This window comes from Helobdella robusta (genome assembly GCF_000326865.2).
Source record: "Helobdella robusta unplaced genomic scaffold HELROscaffold_38, whole genome shotgun sequence".
NCBI lineage: Eukaryota > Metazoa > Annelida > Clitellata > Rhynchobdellida > Glossiphoniidae > Helobdella > Helobdella robusta.
Genome location: NW_008704829.1, coordinates 458,677 through 466,717, shown reverse-complemented (window position 1 = coordinate 466,717; position 8,041 = coordinate 458,677).

Here is an 8,041-nt window from a genome sequence, read left to right as displayed (position 1 = left end):
TAAAATAAATAAATAATAATAGCAATAATAATATAAATAATACAAATAATAATAATAGCAACAACAATAATATCATTAAAAATAATGTTGATGGAAAAATCAGCTATCGACCTACGAACTAAATGAAAAATATTCTCATCTACCTATTGCGTGAACGAAAGTGTATGCATATTTCAATTTTTGTATGTTATTTATATGTGTCTCTAAATGTGTGTGTGTATGTGTGTGTGTGTGTGTGCATATTTCAATTTTTGTGTGTTATTTATATGTATCTCTAAATGTGTGTGTGTATGTGTGTGTGTGTTGTGTGTGTGTGGGTCGAGGTGTGCATATATGTAGGTGCAGATCTTGAAATAAGCCCTGTAGTATATTGAAATGTAAAGCGCAACATTTAATTTGAAGAACAAAAGAACATAAGAAAATAGACCAAACAAACAAACGATGAACGCGTTTACTGATGAACGTACAAACACATGAACGGTAAGAACGAAGATGCAAAAGTACGAACGTAAAAACATTTGAATGGGTGAACATACAAGCATGTAATGCCACGAACAAACAAATAAACAAACAAAACAAACGAACGAACGAACGAACGTAGAAACTTATGAACAACAGAGTAACAAGACTCGAGTTATAACATAACACTGAATATAGTGAAATCTCTATCCGATAAAAATCATTTCAACGCTCATTGTATCCCCAATCCAAGGTATATTTATGAAACATTTATTAATTTACAATAAAATATAAATGATAATAAAACAATTGAGAAAATAAAAATTAATATAGAAAAACTGTTTTAAAATATATGGGGTAGTCGTCTACACACACAAACACATTATTATTATAATTATTACTTAAGTAATAATATAAAAATAATATTAATAATAATATCAATAATAATAAAATTATAATTTTCAATTTTAAAACTAATTCTCATATATATTTACACACAAGAGCAGACGATATGAAAGGTCTCTCATAAAATTGTGAAAAAAATCTTCAGACAATTTTTTTCCCTTTTGATCTGTTGTCCCATGCACACACGCCAAATATGGGCAAAGTCTGAAACGTTCAGCCTAGTCTATACATTTTGTCTAGTCTATATAGCACAGTTTTAAAAAAATAATTTCTGTACAATAAGTACGCTAAAGTAAACTGCTAATAAAATATTAAGTTATCTTCTAGTAGTTTTAACTACACTAATAGTGACCATCTGCCTAAATACAAACAAATTCTACTTGTAGACATTCTAAAAAAAAATTAAAAAAGCATTTCGTAGAAAAATCTAAAAAATCTAATAATTTTACATCATAAGTACACGCTCATAAATCAGGCAGCCAGCAAATGCGGGAAAACCCAAACACGGATAAACACACACACGCGCCTACACACAGACAGACATACACATACACTCAAACATACACAGACGCACAAAAAACACACACACATACACACACAGACAAAACAGTAAAACAAAACAAGCCAACAAAATAACACCACAATGAAACATTAAAAACATTTTTGGCGAACAATAACTACATATGCATCATCATTAGCTTGCCTAAGTTGCAAACGTACGTGCATGCAAGTACCTACACCACAATTCATCAAAAATTCATCAGGAATTCATCAGGAATTCATCAACAATTCATTCATATCTCCCAGGGACAACACATAAATACCCATCAACGAGTTGCCTGGATGTGAAAGCTACTGAAAAAAAGCACACAAATACAATGAGATGGCATACAAAAAATACACGCAATGCCAAGTTAAGATCATTTGTATGTGTAAGTGTGGATATGCGTGCGTTTGTACAATGAATGTACGTGTATCTATGTACGCCTGTTTGTGTGTACATGTGGGTATGTATGTGAATGCACACGTTCAGTGTATGAGTGTATGTTTCGATAACAAGAAGCAAAGTGATGCAGAACATACTGTGATTTTTATCGATAATTGCATATATATATATATATATATATATTGGATTAAATATTATATTTTAAGTGTGTCAATAATTGAAACACGATCCCGTGAGTTAGAAGCTAAAACAGAAATTGCGATTGACCCCGGTATTGCACGGGGTCATCGCGGGGTATTGGGTTTAGTTTTCAACTAGCAATAACCACGCCTCGGATGAACCTCACTGGCTATGGTACTGCCTCTGCGCAAAGTTGATTAGATTTTATCAAATATTGCTTATATATATATATATATATATATATATATATATATATATATATATATATATATATATATATATATATATGTAAAGTAACAAAATTTAATGAGATCATTAGGATTTTCGATTTTTCGATAGATAAATTATACAAGAGAAGTCATTTGTAGGAAATAAAACTTTAGAAATAATTTTAATAATAATAGTAATGATAATGATAATGGCAAATTCAATATTTTGCTGGTAGAATATAACTCAACTGATAAATCCCAAATCATAGGCATACATTCACACAAATATACACAAACTTATAGAAACATATATTTGTAGATTGATAAGAAATAAATCAATAATATACTTACATTCAAGATGCCCTAAAAAATGCAATGTACAATTCATTCTCGTTTCTTGGCCTGTAATTGGCCATACTAGCCACTAATACTATTTCAAATACATTTACTACAAATGCCACTACTATTGTATTTTCTACTACTGCTTCTACTACAATTACTGTGCAAAAAGTACAACATACATTATTGATAATCAAATCCAAGGTAAAATTTAATGACAAAACCAACCAGCAAACATTATTATCACTAATTAAGAATCCAATTAGAACTGCTACAACACTAAATGTGCCAATAAATGAAATATGATCGAAAATCAAGGAATGCTAAAACTGTAGAAAGCAGTATCAAGTCTCATGGCGTTAATCAACAAGCTTAAGGTAGCATCTTATTAAGTCAGAACTTGTGTATTGGCCAAATTAGCGTCAAATATTTTTGAATAACTATTCATTAACCTTCAAGTGTACGCCACACATAGTTGGCGTTTAATTTCAATAGTCCATTTTATAATATATTCTGTGAATTATTTAAAAAAAACATTTCTTTATAGATCAGGTAAAATATGGTAGCCCAAAACTACAAAAAATATTACGAATACCAAACTCATTGCAGGAGCAGTTTTCAACTTTGTTAATAAAAGTACAAATAAATAACATCCAACATCCTATACCCATGTTTAAAGATGCAATTTTATTTTCGCAAAGTCTGCATTTGAACCAGATGACAACGTCATTGATTTCTGTAGGAATGGCACTAGCCGGCACTTCTACTAGCAGAGCTACCATATAAACAACAATTTAATAACTAATACAAAAACTTGAAAATATATCCCCTAACTCGAATTTTTAACATTTTAAAATCTTTCCGTTCTCAGAATTAAAAGAATGAATGAAGCAGTTTGTGTGTGTGGCTACAAATGGTACAAAAAAATTTAATTGAAAATAATATAAGACGACTGTAATTATGATTATAACAATAACAGCAGGAATAAAAATTGCGATTAAATTATTGAATAATAAAATTATTAAACAATAAAACAAAGGGAGTAAACCACAAAAAAACTATTACACTATCAGCAAATGCAACAGCACTAAGTAGTAGCAGCCATAAAAATATTTCATTGTAAGCCAGCAGGGATGGTTCATTTAAATGGCTAAAAGATCAGATGTATGTAAGTCAGAGAATATCTTCAATAATAATATCATTAATAATTATATTTAATTATAATAAATATTTATTTACACAATTATCTCTTATCTACGTCTCAAAGGTCTCAAGTATATACAAAAAAATTAGCAGTGCCTTACCGTTATATCATTACAAAAGCCATTCATTATAACTTTGTTATCAATACACTATTATCATATATGATCACAAGATCAATAAACGGCCAGAAGTTTGACCTGGGTGCCTAAGTTAGCCTAAGGTCAGCCTAAGTTAGATACACCTTAACCCCAACGACGATTTGAATGGAATGGCGTTCATCTAAAAAAATGAAACGAAATATGAGTCCCACCATTGAGTTGAAGGGATATTTTGATGTAAATATCAATCAATAAGAATTTGAAGAAGAAAAACCACTTCTTTAAGACTGAAAAAACAAAAACAACATTCGGGAACACAATGCAAGTTGAATGAATTGCTTTCGAGAAATGCCATAAAAGCAAAACAAAAAAAAAGAATAAAATCAACTAAAACAACAACAACAGCAGTTGTAACAGCCTCAATAACAACATAATAAACATATGGACTCTATAGAAGAATGTCTAACTTGGTCAAGAAGAAAATTGAGAAAAATAAATACGTTACATATTTGTAAAAATGACATATTTCATCTACATCTCGTAATTTCCTGGCATGTACGTACATATCACTGAATCACAACGTATTTCTTCACTTAATGCAAGTTTTATGAATGCAATTTTACAAAGGTATATAAAAATATGTCTATATTTGATTTTTTGATATAAGGCCAACAGTAAAACAAGTGACAGCCTGTATGTACCTAGGTCAAATAATTTGCACTCTCGCGTATATTTTTTAATACGATACAATTCAAATAGCTAGGGAAAGTTATTTAAACGCCAAAATATGAAATAATAAAATAAATATGACGGATAACAATTATCCAATCAACATCCTCAAATATCGTTGCAGTCATTAATGTTTTTGATGCTATTTGACGCTTTCGATGCTGATTTGTTACAACAACTTGTCTCTGACATCAATACAATCAGTCATGTATGGTATTAATTTTGTTGTTATATTGAACGCGTTATTGTTAGCATTACGATGATTGATGTTATAAATCGGGAGTGGGCAAACTACGGCCGAGAAACCTTTTCCTTGTTCGATTAAAAAAAGGTTGTCAGCCAGACATTATGACCAAAAAAGGGCCGCCACAAATCTTAAAAAAATTCTCCCCCGGGTCGACAAAATTTGCTATTTAAGTACATATGCGGCCCTTCAAAGGTAAAATATGCTATTTAAGTACATATGCGGCCCTTCAAAGATAAAATATGCTATTTAAGTACATATGCGGCCCTTCAAAGGTAAAATAAATCTCAATGCGGCCCTCAGAGCAAAAAGTTTGCCCACCTTTGTTATAAATAAAAAAGTATATAAGTATACAGAAAAGAAATTCAACGGCGTTAGAAGCAAAAAACTAAACACAAGAATCTAAAAACTAAGTGTCTAAAATCAAGACACCAGAATCTCTCAGAAGATGTGCCGTGAATGGAATAACAAAAGGTATTATTATTATAGGTATTATCATCGTTATTATTAATATTATTTATTATTATTTTAATTATTATATTATTATTATTATTACTATTATGAACCAAAAATTCTATGACCAAACTCAAAATGGAAATTGCACCAATTACATAAAAACTAACTGGATATGAATGTAATTATATGAATCTTAAGTGCTCCATGAATGGGCTGCATGCAATAATCTTCATCAGTACTTACATACTTAGGTAAACAAACGTAGAAACATCTTAAAATACAAACCCAAACGCGAAAGCTCAGTATCAGATTCTATGCAAAGATTCAGACAACTGACCGAGCAAGCGCGCTCGTTACAAAAAAAAACATTTACTTTTTGAAGCCGTATTAAATTGTGTGTGTGTGAATGTGTGTGACAGTTTGTTTGTGTGTGCGTATGCGCGTGCGTGTGTGAAATTTTTAAAGTTTGTATAAGACAGAGCTGTGCACTAGACAACACACGCAATGCTTTATGTGTGTGTTTGTATGTATATATGCGTGGATTCTGTGTTTGAGTTTTTGTATTAATTTGGATTTATGTGTGGCTGGTTACTTGTGTGTGTGTGTGTGTGTGTGTGTGTGCGTGCGTGTGTGAAAAGATCAATTTTATGCTCGTTTGAAACGCAAACATGGATATAAACCAAAAAACACACACACAGAGGAAACAACAAACAACAACTTTAAACATAAACAAAACAAAGACAACACAGCGACAACATTCATTCAAAAACCAATTCCAAAGAAATAAATAAAAAAACGACGTCACCAAAAAAACTAAAATATACAAAGAAAAATAATTCTAACTACATAGTATCTTTGATATCAGTGCGTGTAATTAGGATAATTACCAAGCGAGAAAAAGAAATAAATTATTGGATATATAACTGATCAAAACATATAATCAAAAAAAATGAAAAAAATGAATAATAAAAATCTTTAACGTCACAAATGTATAAAAATGTTAAAAATTTTCCTGCATTCAGTGAAATATCAATTCGTATATCCAACCACAGCAATCATTCTTTTATCCATCCCATTTTTCAACCATTCATTCATTTTCCTGTCCATCTGTCTATCTATCTACCCATCCGTCTATCCATCCATACACCCATCTACTTATCCATCTTTTCATCAAGTCATCTCTCAATCTAACAATTCACCCGCCTCACTCTAGCAAATGACACATCCATCTATCTGTTCAATCATTCATCCGTCCGACCATCAATTCCTCCATCTATCAGTGTACTCATTCATTCATTCATTTATTCATTCATTTATCCATTCATTTATCCATCCATCCATCCATCCATTCATTCATTCATTCATTCATTCATTCAATCATCCATTCAATCATCCATCCAGCCAGCCAGCCAGCCATCCATCTGAATGAGGGAAACAAATCAAGGATGACAAAAATTTTCCTATTATAAGAATTAAAACGAGGTACCACATAGTCAGGAACTGGGACACGCACACATGTTTGCGCGTGCGTATGTGTGTTTGTTTGTGTGCGTGTGTGTACGTGTGTGTATATGTTTATATATATACAATCGTTATACATACATAAATCAATATACAAACATAAATTAGTATATAAACATAAATTAATATATAAACATAAATTAATAAAAAACAAAAATTAATATACAAACAAAAATTAATATACAAAAAGTGATACAAACAACGCTTAGAGTTACGTAAATATATACAAAGTTTAGAAGTAATAAAGTATTTAATAATTAAGCAAATTAAAGTAAATAAAGTAAATAATTAATAAAATTATTATTATTATTATTATCATTATTATAATTATCATCAGCTCTCTGACGTCGTAAAACGTTACAGTATAAACATTACATAACAGCACAAAAAAAGATAACATAATAATAGTAACAATAATAATAATAGCAACAACAACAATAATAATAATAACAACCTCAACAACACAGTCGAGACATCAACGACGTCATAAACGATAACAGGTCAACAACATCAACAACAACAACAACATCAACAAAAACAACAGTAACAACAACAACAAAAACAATAATAAGCAGTCGTCATAACAGGGTGGTTTCCCCCTTGCCTCCACTACTCCCAATCTTACAACCTTCGCCGGCGCTCAACTCCCGGGCCTCTAAAAAACTGCCACTACCGTCCACGCAATCGTCATCATCATCGTCGTCGTCATCATCATCATCATCACCATCATCATTACGGATATCATTATCATCGTTAAGGATATCGTCGTCATCGCGATTGTGGCGATCGACGTAATGGATTTCGTTGATGTTGACGACGACCTTGAACATCTCCATGTTTCGCGGCAGGTTGCGTTTCTTCAGCGTCCTGATGGTGACGATGGTGAAGGTGGTGGTGGTTTGCTGTGATGATGATGATGATGACGATGGTTTGTTGTTGTGGTGATGTCACTATGGTGATGAATGACGTCACTGTGGTGATGTCATCGTGAATATCATGATATATCGTTGTGGTAGTGATGTGATGATGCGGAGTGACGACGACGACGATGATGATGATTTGATGAAATGATAATGAATTAGATGATGATGATGATGATTTGATAAGTTAATGATGATGAATTAGATGATGATGATGATGATTTGATAAGTTAATGATGATGAATTAGATGATGATGATGATGATTTGATAAGTTAATGATGATGAATTAGATGATGATGATGATGATGATGTAATTATATAAAATATGAAG